General features: G+C 41.0%; 1 protein-coding gene across 1 annotated transcript in view; it reads right to left on the minus strand.

Annotated features, from left to right (window-relative positions):
- The window catches only part of PSME4 (proteasome activator subunit 4), a 2,990,260-nt gene that overhangs the window by 2,096,133 nt on the left and 878,068 nt on the right, over window positions 1-16,059 (minus strand). The gene's annotated exons all lie outside the window — the stretch shown is intronic.

Here is a 16,059-nt window from a genome sequence, read left to right on the forward strand (position 1 = left end):
AATATTTACTTTTTTCTTTTCTTTTGCATCAATGTCTTATTACATAAAATATCTGTAAATGTGCTCTGCTATCTCAGACAGTCTGAACAAGAAGTCTGCACTAATTGTGCAGCATCACAGGTTGTCTAAGAATTAAACCAGCACAGGGTGCTATTAAGGGAACTAAAAGGCTGTGTGCCTTCAAGTGATTAAGGCATGAGGTACTTTGGTAAACCAAAGTCAAATGTGTTCCCTAAACATAATCTATATGCACATATAAAGCAGAAAAATGCAGAATTAATGCAAGAAAAATTAAAGTTACGTACTTACCATAAATAAAGACCTTTATTATCAGTGTTTGTTCAACTCAAAACTGAAAAGAGTAGTCACTGCAGGAGACATTCTACTCTAAATCACATCTTTTCCCAAAGTCCAAGCTCCTTCACTAACTCTCATAATGCCCCTCCAACTTCTCTCTCTTTCCAGATTGAGACTGCAAGAATCAAGTGTAAAACCACTAATCAAAATCAAAATATTGCCAAAGGAATTGTTGTAACAAAACAGCCCTCCTACCAGAAGTCCCGCGAGAGGTCAACAAGACCTGTATTGAGGAAATTACAGTTGTGCAAGTAGTAAAATTACCATAACAGTAGCTTTTCACATGATTAACGCTGCAGTTTACTTAGCTATATGGGTTACATCCTGCCAATGATATAACAGCTGGCCACCTTCCAAAGTTCCAGGGCTTTAGCTCAGCTAATTAAGCAAACAGATGTAGGCACCAAGTCTTTCAAAGTTTTCATACCAACAGAGACAGGGAGACTGAGCCCTGAAAATACAATGTTAGGAGAAAACAAAAATAAGTATTCACACACTGGCATAAACAACACACCAAGAAACAGGATGGAGGGAGACAGCAGCTACTGCAGCAGTAATCATTCAAACATCTGCTGTTACAGTAAGTTTACTTACATAGCTGTACTAAGTTCATCATATTGATCACTGCTGCAGTACCCTTACCTATTCAGGTAGATTACCCTAACTTACTACATTTGGGAAGTGGAAGGGTAAGGGTCCAAGGGCCCCTGCAGAATGGTCCTAGCAAAGCCTGATCTAGACCTAGAGAAGGAATCAAGCTTGTAATGCCTTATAAATGTATGCATCGAGGACAAAGTTGCTGCTTCCAGAACACTTCTGGAATCCAACCCTTACCAAAAAGCCAAGGCCTTGGTAAAGTGTGCTTGACCCTGCCTGGAATTGTTTTGTTGTGTTAAGTACAACGAAAGCTAATAACCTGAGACAACCATTGGGAAATCACTTGTTATGGCATAGGCTGACCTTTCTTACCTTCAAAAAGAAATGATCTGAAGATCTGAAAGATTTTGTTCTGTCAAGATAGTACCAGAGTTGACTGTGGACATCCAATGCATGGAGTATCCTTTCTCCCTCATTTTCAGGTTCAGGAAGGAAAATGGAGAGCTGGATAGTTTTTCTTAAAGTGAACTTGCATACCACACTTTAGGCATAAAAGGACAGATTCTGAAAAAAAAACACCGCCTCTTTGGAAAATGAGATAAAGCTAACTTACCATAAGAGTTTACAACTCAGATAATCTTGTTGCAGAATTCAGAGCAATCAGTACGAACAGTCAGCCAGATTATCTGGTTCAAATAGAGCAAGCATTAGTTTCTCTACCACAAAATTAAAATCCCAATGAGGGCCCACCAGTTTTCTTGGAGGCCTCTTATGTAAAACCCCTTTCAAAAACATTTCTACGTCAGAATGCATTGAAAAAGGAGGATACATGAGCAGGCATGTCGAAATGACCACTAAATGAAACTTAATAAAGGAATAAGAAAGACCATAGGATAGTAATTCACACAAATATTGAAAAAAAAACAAAGAACAGTTGGCCCTGAATGGGTGAGGATTATGTTGCTGGTACCAACTAGCAATTATTTTCCATTTGCTAATATATGATCTTCTAGTAGGAGGCTTTTGTGCCTCCATTAATACCTGCTGCATGTCCTCAGTAAATAGGTGCCTAAATGGAAGTAAGGCCCTAACATCCACACAGTCAGTTGAAGCTGACTGGATCGCAGTGTATCAAATCCATTTTGTGAAGAAGCTTGTGGAAACTGTCTCAAGCCATTTCCAAGAAAAGGGAGAACCATTGTTGACTGGGCCAGAAGGGAGTCACCCACCACAGTAAGTTTGGGAGATCCTTCTGAAACTTTAAGAGGTACCCTGGATATCAGTAGAGAGGGTGGAAAAGCATACAGGAACATACCTGTCTAAGGAAATAAAAATACATCTGTCTTCCAGGCATTCTTGCATGCAGTCCTGGAGCAGAATCTTGCCAGCTGATTGTTTAGAGAGGAGGCAAACGGGTCTACTTGAGGTACTCCCTACAGCTGTATCAAATCATGGAAGACCCCCTAATATGGTTTCCATTCATGAGGGTCTGCTCTTGTTCTGCTCAGCTTGTCTGCTACACAATTGTGATCTGACAGAATGTAGAATACCTGTACAGTGAGACTGTGCTGTGAAACTATATCCCAACCTAACACAGCTAAAGGAGATACAGCCTGGCTCCCACTTGCTTGCTGATGCACCATATAATTGTGGTACTGTCTGTAACAACTTGATAAGGTCCTGAGAACAAAAGAATACTCAGACAGTTGAGTGCCTTGATCAGGGAAAGCATCTAATATTTCTGTAACTTGAGTCTGTCCTTAGTGTCCCAAAAACATGCACTTTTATCCCTCCTGAAACTGCTCCCCAAACAAAGTATGAGGAGTCTGTAGTGACTGACTGCTTTGGAGCAGGGAGGGAGAACGGGAGACCGGATTTAGGGATATTTGCTGTTTCCAAGTGATTTTGCTTCTGACAAACCCTGGTCTTGGGAATGAAACGACAGAGTGTTGATGCCAAGACCAAAGAGATTTCAGATACCACTACATATTTCTCACATTGAGTGTTGCCAGGAGTATCATGGGAATTACAGATGCCATGAGTATCATGGGAATTACAGATGCCAGAAGATTCGCAATTCCCAGGTATTTCCTCATGGTGACTAAAGTCTAAGTGGAAAACCTTAGGAATAGATCTGGATATAGATCTATTTTTTCCTCTGGAAGAAATGCTATTTGAGAATCTTCTTTCTTTGGTACCAAAATAATCATGGATAAACATCCTTTCCCAACTTAGAAAAGAGGAACTGGTTCTCTCTCTCTCCCTGGGACAGCATGTGTTGAAGGACCAGGAAATAAATGAGTCTGGGCTGGTGGATAAGGAATTAACCCCTGGAAAGAAGATATTTCCTACTGCCATATGTAACCTTGATGGATAATCTTCAGAACCCATTTGTCAGAGACTATCTGTTGCCAAAGAAAAAAGTGGAGATTCAGACTTTCTGGAAGGGAAGATAGACTGCCAGGGGGTGTCCCTTCTGACTTGTTAGACTGCCCTTGGTTTTGGGATAGGGGTTCCTGAATTCTTTTTGGAACTCCCCCCTAACATTTGTTGTTAAATGTCTGTTGACCAGCATATTGTTGAGACTGTTGTTATTTGTCAAAATTGGATGAGGGGTTAGATAACACCTTAGAAGGTTTGGAAAAGAACAGCTGAAAAATCTTAAAAGAGATTCCCTGTATCAAAGAATCCCTTTCGTAACACTTTTTGGTAACCTCTGCACCAGAGTAACCAAAGTCATATAAAAGGGAGCATTTAAATCTCATTTATTTCATCATCTCTGGGGTTTTAAGAACACAGTCAGACAAACCTCCTCAAAACAATGCCAGTGGCCACAGCCCTGGAAGAAGTATCAACTGAATCATTCACACACTGTAGACAATGAGGTGCAACTTGTACAATGGAAGAAACAATATTATTCAAAACAGATTCTTCCTCACTGGAAATACTGCAGTTGAAACATGACTCATTTTCACGATTTGACAGAATAAACTTTAACATAAGAGTCTGACAACTCAAGAACCTGAAATTCATAGCTGTAGAAGCATACATTTTCTAGTACTTACCAATTACCTTCCCATCTTTGAAAGAATAAGACTGGAATTAACAAAAAATAGCAGCTGTAGGATAAACTAAAGGTACAGCTGCATTGGGAAGAGTGTTCTGTCTGCTTTTTTGGAAGCAGCAGGCTGAATATCAGGAAAATTGCAGGCAGTGACAAATACAACTTTCAGTGATGACAGAACTGGGGGAATGGGTGTAGGTTCTAGAAATTCCTTTCATAACAGCTCATATTATTTTCTGAGGGACTGAGAACCTCAGTGTTCTCCCACTGAAAATACTGGTACATTTGTGAAATAGTCTTATAGAAAGAGAATCCCCCACATGGAGAATCAGAAACTGACCTCTCCTCGGCGTGTGAATCAGAAAATGAGGAGAAAACCTGTATCTGCACCTTCATTTTCCTGTTTAGATTCAAAATCTTTAACCTCTTCAGGAGAAAAGAGGTATCCCTCTTTTTTTTGGTAAAATAAACACCTTAAAAGAAGGATCAGTAGCACAAATTAAAATCAGCACTAGACCCAGTACACTACTCCTGTCTAAGGAAATTTGAGAAAGAGTAAATACATGTTTAATTTTCTGTTTCTTTTTGACAGGAAAAATGGGCCAGCAGTGTTATTAATGGCAGCAGTACATTCCTCAGGAATGGGCACAACATTCTGACTAAACAAGAAAGCCTTAGGCACAGGAATAGGCAAATACTGACATGCTGCCCCAAAGGGCCATTTTAAGCCTAGCCAGTATAACCCAAGGTTGGAATCAAACCATGAACCTTGTATCTATGAAGTGAAGATTTTAACCATTATGCTAAACCCACCCAAATTATCTGTAAACTGGATCTGCATTACCTGTGGTCTTTCTCCAAACTCAGTGAAATTACACCCTGTGCCACAGGGGTAGTTCTCTTGTCAGAGACGGACTTCCCTGCTCCCTATCCCAGGAATGACAAGAGTGGTTCTCCCTTGCCCACTGAGGGGACTAACTCCAGGTCCATAGTGGTCATAGGTGCTACACACCAGAGGGGCCCAGGGTAAGAGATGAGTGGTCTGAAGAACAAGCTATAGCCGCAACAGAGTCACCCACCTGGGACTGAGGTAAACTGCTAGCCTGCTATGGTGGCAAAGGCTGTTTGCTTAACTTTTTCTTTTTGTGGCTGAAAGGACGACTGACCCTGTGACTGGTAGTTTGTTCAATGGTCCAGCCGAAAAAGGTGCCTTTTCCCAGGGAAAATAAGCAGCAAGAGCCAATAAAAAATGTAAGTCTTTAAATGTAATTTTTTCACCAAAAAAAAGTAAAACGCACTTTAAAACATTGTCAGTCACAAAAAAGGAAAAGAAACAATTTCTCCACATAAAAAAGGTTTTCAATTACATTTAACCAACTTTTAAAACTGACAGCAAAATGTGCACTCCAAGTGCAGTTAAGTCTTGTGACAGTCCATTAAAACACAAACTCCTACCTTAAAAATAACTTTCCTATATAGTAAGAAAAGTAGAGTAGAAGAAATAATTCTTTAAAAGTGGAAGCCCCCCCCCCAGGAAAATTATCTGACTAAGTCAACTGAGCTCAAGCTGACTGATGGTTTGAGTGCATGGAAGAAGCCCTGAAGCTATGGAAGCTGTCTGTCTGGATATTTTATCCTTGGCAGGATATAACCCATATAGCTAAGACTACTTCAGCAGTGATCAATATGGTGAACATATTATGGTGACAATTTGGAAGGGGGAAGAAAGAAGGCAGCGAGGGTTTATTCAAGTAGACAGACCATATTACACCACCAACATCCTTATGCAGCCAAAGCCTTGGGGAAAGGCAGGGCTATGGAAGTCAGGCTGGCCCATCAGGATATCTGCAGACAGATATCCCAAGTAGTAAGAATTAAAACAGACTGCAATAGTGAATAATATGATGAACATCTATCATTATGTCACATACATATCTTTTATAGCTTACATCATCTAGTCTGCCCACTTCAGAACTGAAGGACAGAGTCCCCAGCTAAAGATCTGGTAGCATCATGACAGGATACCATACAGAATAGTGGTTCCAAAAGAAGACCTGGACCTTGGAATCACATCCACATTATACAATCTTACAAAATTATACAGTAAAACCAATATCATAGCAGCAAAAACATCATCCACTATTTTTTAGTCGAATACCTAGAAATAGAGCTAGCTGGATGTACATTGGTTTTACCAAGAATTGCTTATTATTAGAGGTGTAACAAAATATAATAAAGGCTAACTGCTCCCTGGACAATTTAACTTTTGATATTGTTGGTCTAGTGTGTTGAAGAAAATGGAATAAATAAATTATCTTTTCTAGAGTCTTTTGCTCTCTGTAGGTAGAAATCTTGATTGCCTATGAACATCAAAACACTGAAGCTTATATTCACCTTTACTGGAGTACTGAGGAAAGAAAACTGGTACACTGATGGATTAAGGATGAGTTTGAGTTCTGAAGCTAACCCAAGGATAAAGCTTGGGCTAGTTCGTAAACAAAAAATAAAAAGTCTTTATGAAAGATTTGGTAAGATGGGAAACATGAAAGAATTTGCAATTCTGAGACATCATTTGCTAATGGTACAGCCGCTAAAAAACAGATTTTCCAGGAAATGTATTTGAGGTCCAATCTGGCTGCTGGTTCATAGTTGTAGAGAGGCTGACTTGAGTTTCTCATACATTAAATTGAGACCCCATGGAGTAAATGGATTATCAAGTCTCAAGAGGAATGTGCCTCTTAAAACAGCTTTACAAACTTTTGGGGAATGCAAGAAATGTATACCTGAATCCTTTCCGGAAATCTGAAACAGATGTCACGTAGATACTACTGCAGAATACTACAGCCTTTATCAAACAACTCATGTACATACTACTGCAGAATACTACAGCCTTTATCAAACAACTCTGCTGATGAGCCCAAAGAGATTTTTTTTCCACTCACTCACTCCTGTAAATTTTACTAAGCACATAAGCTACTTTAATGATATGGACCTCTCTTTGAAGGTAAGCAGGGACCCTAGGCACTAAGGTAACTGAAGAAATTACAAGATTAGTTTGCCGACTATAGGTCTGGGTGAGGCTTTCTGGATGAATGGGATAGAAGGCCCAGCTAAGGTTGCAGAAGCAAGGGCTTCTTTCTCAAAACGCCAAAACAGAGGGGAACCACACTTGACAAGACCAAAAGGGGGATATGAGAACTAGTCTGGCTCTGCACATCTTCATCTTCTGTAGGAATCACACTGCTAGGGGAATAGGTGGGTAAGGCACAAAGCAGCCCCATAGGCCATTTGTGGACTTCAGCATCCTTTGGAGTTTGTCCATGTGGAAGGATGAAGAAGCAACTGATGCATTTGGTAGAGGTAAGGGATTGTAAACTGATCAACAGCATAACTTTCGCCAACAAAGGCACCTGCAGTGGCACAGCTGGAAGTTCACAACTTTGGTGCTGGCAGAGCAGAAGACTGTGGGCCATATCCCTATAGTCAGCATGATTGGTTTGCTGACACTGCAGTGCAGCACCGGTGATGCTACAATCCTGGGTGTGTCAACTTTTGAATGAGACATTAAACCAAGGTCCCATCTGCTTGAGATGGTGATAGCTGAGATGGAAGCAAAAGATCCCAAAACACCTATCGAAGAGATTAGGGGAAGCTCCCTCATGCCCAAGCCAAAATTCTCTTAGTGGCAGAAATATCAGCTTAGGTCTCTCCTGAAAATAGTTCAATAGCCTACTGAGACTAACTCAGTCAACAAAGGATAAATACAATTAAAATAAAATCTACATGGGACCATGAATGTGGCATCAGAAAATACCTGCTCAGCCTGTCCTAAGGAGTTAGCCAGTGATGTACATTGCTATTAGAAAACACTGAGAGAATACTCCCCATTCCCAAATCCTCATAACTACCTGACAGTGAGGGCAAGATATGGTTCCCCTTTTTATGTTGACGCACCACACTACCAACATATTTGTCTGCATGAATTGCTAATGCACCCTGGAGAAGACAGTCCTTAACTATATGCAATGTTAGAACAGCCCTCATCTCCAAAACATTGATCTGCAACACAGCCTTCTGTTTGGTCCATGTCACTTAGTCTGCCCTAAGCAATGCCCCAAACTTTCCAGGGTAAAAGCACCTGTGGTGACTGTTGATGAGGGTAATTGACAGCTGAAGGGGCATCATTTGTTTGAGTTTGTTAGGTACAACTTCAACTGTACATGTCTTCAGCAGGTTTTGGATTATCCAAACAGGCTGGATGGCAACACTTGTTACTTCTGCATTAACAAGTACCTGATTTAGGTTCTGACTAATCCAGGTTAATGGCACTGGGATACACTTTTTTGGAAATATGCCACACTCGAGGTCACTATTTTATGTTATGTTTAAATGCTCGCCTTTAGGTTTGCTTTGCTTTTCAGCAATTACCTTTACTTTTACGACATTTTCCAAGTGCTCTTAAAACATGCTTTAAAAAAGTGCTTCATTATTATTTGTATGTTACTGATGTCCACATAAATGCAACCTATAAGAAGTATTAGGAAATTTGTAGACCAGATGAAATGGCAGACAGATACACTTTAACAAAGAAGAATGTCAAGCCAGAGTGGAACAGCTCACAGAAATATATGAGGATCATAGGGACCCCACCATAGGGGATGCGTCTTGACCTTTACTGTGGCACCATTTAGAAAATCTCTTCCATTTAGAAACATAAGATTTTCAAATAGTAGGTTTCCTTGCCTCCTTTAATACCTGGAGCACATCCTCAGAGTAAAGGTGTCTGAAAGGAAAACTCTTATAGTCCACATAGTGAAATTCAAGGTCTTGAAGTCTGAATAGATAAGAGGGCCCTTGTCCTGTGTGAAGAATTGCATCCTGTGTGGTAACCTGTAACAAATGCCATTGGTTAGATGAAAAAGGAGGGAAAACCAATATTGCCAGGTTGCAAAGGGAGTCATAAACATCATCTCTGGTTTGCCTTTCTGAATCTTCAAGAAGGACCTTCAGAATGACAGGAAACAGGAAATCATAAAGGAATTTTCCTTTCCATGGAAATGAAAATAAGTAATTCTTCATGATTCCTTGAAAGGGACTCTGGTGCAAAGATAGCTGTTTGTTTAGAGTGGAGGCAAATAGTGCACCACTGGTGGACAACCTAAAGAACATCTATTTGTGGGGGGTCTACCTTGGATCTGCTGAAAGTCTGCCACAGTATTTTCTTCTGGGAGTAATGTAAGCAGCTTGAAGGATGAGGCTATGTGAAATGTCAGCTCACATGCTACCACAGCAACTCTGCAGAAGGGATAGAATTCTGTCTCTGGAACCCTTTGTAGATGTACCACATTAGTGTGATCATCATCTGTCACAACCTGAAGTAGTCCTAGGTTCCAGAAATGATGTAGAGTTTGAAAGACGCAAGTTGCAGCCATCATCTTCCTCATGTTTAAAGGCTTCTTTTTGTTTTAGCAGCATCGCATCAAACTACCTTGATTTTGACACCGTTGGAACAAGTCCCTCATGCAAATTCTGAGGCACTTGTTGCTACCTTCTGCTGTGGAATTAGGATAAGAAATGTAACCCCAGGATTGAGTATTATCTGGTTGAGCCACACAAAAATATCTGTCTTCACAAAATGCACGAGAGGGATTGCAAGACATAGATAACAGTGTTGAGCTCAAATCAATTTGTGGTACCACTGTATTTTCCTCATGTGAAGTCTAAACATCACAAGTCTCATGAAATGGCAGCTACTCAAAACAAGGTAAACTAACTCAGGAAGCCTAAAGGCCACCTACCAGAACAAACGAACAACAAAAGCCAAAGGGATTAGCTTGAGAGCTGTACTGGCTTTCTGTTGAAATTGAGTCCTTACTTCTTGATGGAAATCATAAATGAAAATATTTCAATCCCTTTCAAAAGTTCTTAAACCAGCAGAAGCTTTAACAAATTTCACAAAAAAACTCACCTTTAGTTAGTTTTCTTTAAAGATGTTTATTTGGATTAGAGTTTTTGTCTTCTACACTATCAGATCCAAAAGTCATGTGAACTCTGAAATTTGGAATCATTAGAGTCACTGTTGCCATAAATCCTAGGGTTCAAGATATCTCTTGATAGGGACATCTGAGGAATAGTCAGTGAAGGGAAATACGTTTGCAAAAGCTGAGACTTGTCTACAGGTAGAAATGATATCATGGAGTTGTTCAGAAGATATCCAAGAAACATTAAGAAATGGGTAGTCTCTACAGGTGACTTCTTGATGTTCAAAGTAAGTGTTGAAGAACACTCTCTACAAACTGGAAAGATTTTCAGGCTTCTTGTTTCAAAATGGGCTGAATCACAAAGTCATCCAAACAGGGATACATATACATGACTTGGAGTCTGTAAAAAGCTATGACAAGGGCTAAACATGTTATGAAAACCACTGGGACAGGCATATCTAAGAACACAAGATCCTAGACTTTCAGCCCACTACCTTCATGAAGGTCCTTTCTGTCATGTGTTTTGTATGCCACCTAGCTAATGAACTGCAATTACTGCAGAGTCTTGTATGGGGGGGGGGGTCCTGATTCAACATCTACTACTGCTCAACAAAGATCTTCTTGGTGGTAGAAGTAAAGCTTGCCTTCTAATGACTGGAGGAGATCCTCAAAATAATCAAACAGCAGTCATCTAAATAAGGGTAAATGTGGAGTCCCCTTCACTCAGAAGCAAGCAATTACTGGAATTAAAAAGCAATAAAAAGTCCAAGTGGTAAAGGAAGCAGTTCCCAGCTCATACTACAAATATGACTTATCACATCTATGCTCCCTATGGAGATGCATGAGGACGTAGGCATCCTTCACATATATAGGGTCACTACTGACTATCCTATAGCAGCAGCGGAAAAAGAGACCAAAGGGATACCATTTCTCCCAGGAAGTTATTTAACCTGGATAGATCAATGACAGATCTCCAAAGGCTATCCTTCCTGGGTACTAGGAAAAGTCTCAAGTACAACCCTGCTATTCGGTATGATGAGGGGGCTGTTTTTATGCTGCTATTAAAAGCTAATTCAGGGCAGGAACTGCTACAAAAATTTGCTCTGAGGCAGGAATACTGTCTCCATAAAAAGAGGAAAAAGCAAGGCTTATATACTGTAGCCAGAAACAATCACCTCTTACATGCAGCACTGTAGCCAGGTGGAATTATGTTTTATTTAAGTGACACACTCTCCCTCTGGGAGTAGGGGAACATGGAGTTCAGTAGGAAGGGAATGAAATAAAGGAGGTGGGACAACCCAGTTAAAATGAAGAGGACAGGAGGTGAAAGGGGAGCTACTTTTAATACTGGAGGAGGCTTTTTTGATTAGGAGTCCCATGCCTCTCCCTAGCAGCTTGATACAGATCTTCCTTTGTTTGAACTGTTGTTGCCATTTTCCATAATCCATTTTTCAGCAGCTTAGGTCCTACTGTAGTGCAGAATAGAAAATTACATAATAGTACAGTTGCTTCAGAAACATACCATGACTGCACATTCTGCAGTTCACTGCAACACTTGAATTTCTGCTACAGAAGGCTGACATTCAAGATGACCAGCAGATTGTTTGACCCCGCCTTGCACGTTAGATGTGCATACCCCCCCCCCCATTTGAGCATCAGCAAATCTACAGTATAACAGGAATGTCTACCAATGTCACTTTAGTTCTTTCTTGCCCTGTCAGACTCCAAAGATCCAATCTAGGACCAGTGCATGCCTTGCTCAGGTTGAACATGCCATCACGTATGGGAAATCAACTAGATTTGCCAAATCTGCTTCTCCATGTTCTAGGTCAATCAAACAAGGGGGATGCCTCACAAGGGTAGTAGCCACACCAACTTCAGGATGCCCAAAGGAAAAAAAGAAGGCTGGCGAAAGGGAAATAACTACTAAAGCAATGAACATACTCTAACATATACAATTATGGAAAGTTCCTAACAAATCTGAAAGTAATTTTCTCACCCTGTTTATTGCTGCAGACGTGACACCACCTGGTAAGATTTCCCAGAGCTTACAGACTAGTGAGTGACCAGCTGCAAGAGGGTGTTAGTTGCAGCAATGCTTCTAGGATGGTTGGTCATGGCAAATCCTGTTCTGATTTTCTGATTCTACAGCCAATGCATAGATTATAATGTATGGACAGACGGACCAGGTAGCTGCTTCCAAAACAGCCTGGGTGCTGGACAACTGCTACCCCCAAGAAATGTAGCTCTGGCTGTAGATGATGAGCCCTGACATTCCCTGGCAAAATCTTCCCGTGAAAGAAGTAACCTAAACAGATGCAATGACTTGGCCATTTAGACATGGTCTGCTTGTTGCAAAGGACAGAACTAGTCAGAGTTTATCTTAGTTCTCTCCCAGTACAAATCTCAGTTGAATATGTATATGTGAGTTATGTTACATTCTTTCCACCTTATTTTGTGAAGTAGAACAGAAAACAGAGGCAAGTGGTCTTTTATTTAGGGATAATTCTGCTACCCCTCTGAATGTGAACATGGTATTGGTGTGAAGTGTTAACATATCCTTGTGGAAGAGGAGAAAAAGAAGTTTGCATATGAGGGCCTGCAGTTGTAAAATCTTTCTGGCAGAAGTTACTACTACTAAAAATGCAGTTTTCTGGTTCAAGTACTTGCGGGAAGGAGGAGGATGTGTACTGTAATATTAACTCCTCTAAGACACAACTGAGGCCCAATGGTGGAGAGAAGCCCTTCTTGGGTGGCCTCAAATGAAGGAGGACAACCTTGAGGAATTGATTTACTAGTAATAAAGAGAGAGATCCCAAACCAGTCAAGCTAAATCAGCAGAGACATGCACCTTCACTGAGGAATACGATAATCCTGATTTTCAAAGGTCCAACAGAAATTTAAGAGGTATGGACACCAAATTCTGATTTAGTTACACAGCCTCCTCTGATACCAAAAGGATAAATCTTTTGCATCTGAATGCATTGGAGCCTGAAAAAAGGCAATCACAGGAGTTAGGCATTTTGTGAATACCTTAGGAGAAGTAGAGAGGCCAAAGGGCAAAGGAGAACTGAAAATGGGAGGGAAAAAACAGAGAAATGTACAAACTCCCTGAAAAGAGGGTGAACAGGAATATGAAGGTAAGGATCCTTCAGCTCCAAGGACACTAAAAAACCTGGGGTAGTACAAGATGAAACAGGGTTTGAAGAGTAAGCATCCAAAAAGAAGGAATCTTGAGAAAGGATGTTGAGAGATCCAGAATAGGTCTATAAGTGCCCTACTTTCAAGGTACCAGGAACATCCTGGAGTAAAATACCTCTCCTACTTGTGAAGGAGTGACAGGCTGAATAGTACCCTGGTCCACCAGGGACCCAAGGACCTCTGAGAAATGAGGAAGTTGTTCCAGAGGAGGTTGGGGAAATCCCTGAAAAAGGAAGGAGAGACTTCAACACCATGAAGTAAATCAGACGAATGGCAGACAGAATCCAGGAAGCAGAGGTGATGAGATGCCAGTTTGAAAGACAAAGGGAGAGGAGAAGGGACAATGGAACCTGTAGAGAAGCAGGCTTGCCAGATAATGGAGGTTTCTGAACCACAGAACCCAGAGAATACTTGGCAGGAGGAGCTCACCTACCATCATTCCTGCCTTAACTGGCCTGATGAGGCTGCCTGCAAACAAAAGCAGACCTAGTAGAATAGTTCCTCTGGGAATTTGGGATAGGAGACGCAAAACTATGTTTAAGATCCTGCAAAGCTTTACCTATTTCCTGAAGAGACTTGCACATAGCAGCAGCAGCAGTCATAAATAGATTTTTATTATCCAAAGGAACATCCAGCAACTTAACCTTAATATCTTCAGATAATGACCGCAGATGAAGACAAGAAGGCCTCATGGCAGACCCAAAGTCAGCAGCTCTGGAGGATGAATCAGCAGCATCATAGCTACACTTGACACAGCAACAAGTTGCCTGAGAGGGAGAACCCAAAATAGATAAAGCAGAAGATTTTGCTTTAGAATCAGGGAGGTCAGAAATAACCTGACAGGTCTAGGCAATCAAGGCCACAGGATGTCCAGTCATGTGAGTCTGGAAATTGATGGCCCAAAAGGCCAAAGTAGAAGCAGTATAAACCTCACCAATTCTCTCCATTGTCCTACTATCCTTATCTGAAAGCAGAAGCTTGGAAGAGGGCAAACGTTTAGAAGGTCTGTCAGAGGAGATGGACACCACAGCAGGGTCATCAGAAGGACACAAATAAGAACTGACAATCCTCAGGAACCTTACAGAACTTGTCAGGCTTCTCTGGAAGAGGCGTTTGAGAATCAAGATACTTAGAAGCAGCTATAAAGGTGCCTAACAAAGCAGCCGATACAGGAGGTACTCAGAAGGTTTAGAAGTGTCCACCTGAAGCAGCTCATAAATCCTTTTCTGGACATCAGAAACTTGAGAAGAATCCCACTTAAATATTCCATCATTCAAGCCGTAGTGTCTGCAAAAGCCAATTCCTCAAAAGTGGACTCAACTAACGGACTCTTCTTGATCAGAACCATAAGCTACAGGCAATGGCATCTGGGAGGAGTAAGACAAGTGCCCATCATCAGACTGAATCCTCATCTGAGGAATCCAGTTACCTAGTCCATTTGGAAGGAGCTGAAGTCCAAGGGGGAGAAGGCATAGAAACCCCTTGGGCAGGCTTCAGAGCCATTAAGGCATTAAACAGGCCCTGAATAACCTCCTGTCATTCCCTCTGAGGATCCTTAGGGGATAAAGACGTATGCTTAATCTTCTGCTTTTCTTGCTGGGGACATCAGCCCTAACAAACACCGGAGATTCCAACCCTTGACAAGATTGAATAAGAGTGCCCAGAATCTGTGGAATCCCTCTAGGGCCTTCTGAGTTAATCAAATGCAGTTCCCCCTTGACATCCACAGCAGATGCCTGCAAAGCCTCAGAGGACATGTGAAAGGAAGGATCCATGTCAGCCTCCAATAGGGTCACAGCACATGAATTCAATGTAGACACCGGATAGTCTACAGAGCTATCACCACTTCTAGAGAAACATCCAGTGGAGGCTGGACAGCCAAAGAATCTGACCAAGATTTCTTGGCTTTCTTCTTACTTAACAGCACTTCGGGGTTAGAAGATTCTGCCACATTACTTTGGGTTAACAGTTTAAGCCTCTGGTTCTCCAGAAAGATGGCCAGGGAAAACAACCAGCTTCAAAGAGTCTTAGGCACAAAAGCTTTACAAATGCTACAGGTCGTAGGAAGCACCCAGAAAAAAAAAACACTGTGACAATCACTATGGTGAATCTGCCTCCCACACTGACATTTTCCCTCTTTGGATAACATGAACTCTATGTAACCCATAGAGAACAAGACCAAAAGAAAGACAAAAAAAAAAAAAAAAAAAAACAATGGGGCCCTTATCTGATGGCTAGGTATTCAGCACAGCAAAAGAGCATTCAGATCGGCGAGTGATGATGGCATTCGGACTGGCGGCAAAGAAGTTCTGGTTAACTGCTTTCATACAACACCTTTATTTTCTACACCCTGAATTGGAAGTATACGTGTGACGTGCAGTGCATACAAGATCTAAAGGCTTTGGTGTACTGGCCAGACATTGGGCTATCCTTGGCAGAAGATCTCTAAGGTGAAGAGTACTGCAACAGTGATACAGAGGATTCTCTTACAGTTTCATCTATTTCACTAAGTTTGCATCACGGCTCCCTTGAACAATGAGAAAATAATGTGAAATTGTTGACTATATGAATATGATTTACAAATAGCAGCAACAAGTACACTAGCTTTTGGAAATTTTTTATATACTAAGTTCACAGCTGCTTATAAGTGCATAAAAACTGTTCTGTTCCAAATGTGTGTTGATAAATGATATAACGGGGTTCTTGCAATATGCACTGTATGAAGCTTGTATACTATGACATTTAACAAGTATGCAAAATGGGGGTTCTTATAAAGAGATTGCATAAAAGGACTAATATTACAAAAGATTAGACTGTATTACAATATTATTAATAAATAAATAAACAATTAGGGGCATC

The sequence above is a fragment of the Protopterus annectens genome, chromosome 1.part2 (assembly GCF_019279795.1).
Source record: "Protopterus annectens isolate FY-2018-M chromosome 1.part2, PAN1.0, whole genome shotgun sequence".
Lineage (NCBI taxonomy): Eukaryota > Metazoa > Chordata > Ceratodontiformes > Protopteridae > Protopterus > Protopterus annectens.